Source organism: Vigna unguiculata, unplaced genomic scaffold (assembly GCF_037176805.1).
Source record: "Vigna unguiculata cultivar grain cowpea cultivar isolate G323 ecotype 2 unplaced genomic scaffold, ASM3717680v1 ptg000023l_ERROPOS13059454, whole genome shotgun sequence".
Lineage (NCBI taxonomy): Eukaryota > Viridiplantae > Streptophyta > Magnoliopsida > Fabales > Fabaceae > Vigna > Vigna unguiculata.
In genome coordinates, this window is record NW_028196667.1 from 175001 (window position 1) to 177500 (window position 2500).

Genomic DNA, 2500 nt, shown 5'->3' on the forward strand with positions numbered 1-2500 from the left:
TCATCCCCCCAAGTTGCCTTGGGCGCAGTTCGGCCTAGTTCACTCTTTTCCAGCATCATCCCCCCAAGTTGTCTTGTTCGCAGTTCGGCCTAGTTCACTCTTTTCCAGCGTCATCCCCCCAAGTTGCCTTGTTCGCAGTTCGGTCTAGTTCACTCTTTTCCAGCATCATCCCCCCAAGTTGCCTTGTTCGCAGTTTGGCCTAGTTCACTCTTTTCCAGTGTCATCCCCCCAAGTTGCCTTGTTCGCAGTTTGGCCTAGTTCACTCTTTTCCAGTGTCATCCCCCCAAGTTGTCGTTGCCAACAACCCAAGAGTCCATAGTATTCGGAGTTCTAGCGGGGCCTCCCCTTGCTTCCAACAACCCAAGAGTCCATAGTATTCGGAGTTCTAGCGGGGCCTCCCCTTGCTTCCAACAACCCAAGAGTCCGTAGTATTCGGAGTTCTAGCGGGACCTCCCCTTGCTTCCAACAACCCAAGAGTCCATAGTATTCGGAGTTCTAGCGGGGCCTCCCCTTGCTTCCAACAACCCAAGAGTCCGTAGTATTCGGAGTTCTAGCGGGGCCTCCCGTTGCTTCCAACAACCCAAGAGTCCATAGTATTCGGAGTTCTCGCGTGGCCTCCCATTGATTCAAACAACCCAAAAGTCCATCTTCTTCGCAGTTCAACATCGCCTCCCTCGTTTCCAACAGGCCCAAAGGTCGTCTTCTTCGCAGATCCACGAAGAGCTCATCACGATTTGCCACATTCCATTTCCCACGGGTTGTCAACAACACTTTCTCACACTTCCCGCAATCGAGTACGTGCATGACATGCCAAAGCACATCTTATTTGCCTTCCATCGCACTCAAGACGACGGGTTGTGGAAGAACGATATTGTTCACAACAAGTTCAAGGACAACGTCTCAATCAAGGGACACAACCGAATTATGTTGACTGGGTCGCTAAAGTAAACCCGAGTTCATATAATGCACCGCATCCAAAAGAACTAGCCACAACACGTGCATCACTGAGATGTTTCACTAGATGGAACACGTGCGTGACATTAGGATCCTCCAACACCTCTTCGTGATGGAAAGATAGAATTCGAAGCAACCACAGAAGTACCGTCTAGTGGGTAGGCAACACAGGGACTGATCAACCAATATCACCCAAGGCAACGGGTGAAAATGGAAGAGATGCATGCTTGACCGTTCGATACGCAAGGCATGGAGCCAGCCAGCAAGTGCATCTCGATTACAACTCACACACCCTCACGTTCGCAAGACACCACACCACAAGACGGTCCACCCCCCACCTACCATGGGCAAGCAAGCAAATGGAAACATCAAGTGACGCAGGGTCAAGCATCGCTAGGCATGAAAATAACTTTCCACAATATCCGAGGGACTAGCTGCCGAGCTAACCAACGATCAGTGACGACCGTGTGTTGGTATTAATAAAGCTCAACAACTATGAAGAGGCTAGTTGTGCCATGATAAACATGCTAACGCACGCACCACGTGAGGGGGGAGGCCTCATCAAGCTCCCTTTAAAACCTGCCAGTGTGGAGCTGGCCGGCTCAAGGAGCACTCCCCCCCTATAAGAGGTTAATATGCAAAAGGCAAAATTGTACAAGTAGATACACTTTTTTTGAGCAGACATAAGTCCATATCTCGGGCTACACTTCGAATTTTGATGCGATTTTTTGCAGTAATTCGTAGAATAATGGTATCTCCTTGCTCACCAAATTTCATAATTTTTCTCGAAGGGGAACTATTTTTTTTATTTTTTTTACTTACCGGGTATGTGTAAAATCGGGAAAAATAGAAAAGCACATGTAGACTTCGAATTTCGACCTCATTTTTTCCAGTCCACCACTAAACAATATCACGAACCTCCCCACAAAATTTCATTCAGTTTGGCCAAGGTCTTAAATTTGACAAATTTTGGCACCAAGCTATCTAGTCGCGGTGCACCGACCAACTTGGCCAAGTGCAAAATGCATCCAATTCAAAACTTTTGTGCACCAACACTTTTACAGTACTCATTTGGGGACATTTGGAGGCCTTTCCAACCCTCACATCTCAAAAACCACGAATTTCATTTTTTCACAAAACTCCACACAAGCCATCTAGCTATGCCGCGGTGCACCGACCAACTTGGCCAAGTGCAAAATGCATCCAATTCAAAACTTTTGTGCACCAACACTTTTACAGTACTCATTTGGGGACATTTGGAGGCCTTTCCAACCCTCACATCTCAAAAACCACGAATTTCATTTTTTCACAAAACTCCACACAAGCCATCTAGCTATGCCGCGGTGCACTGACCAACTTGGCCATGTGCAAAACCCAACCAACTCAAAACTTTCGTGCACCAAGACTTTCATGGTATTCATTTGGGGGCATTTGGAGGCCATTCCAACCCTCACATCTCAAAAACCACGAATTTCATTTTTTCACAAATCTCCCCACCAAGCCATTTAGCTATGCCGCGGTGCACCGCCAACCTTGGCCATGTGCA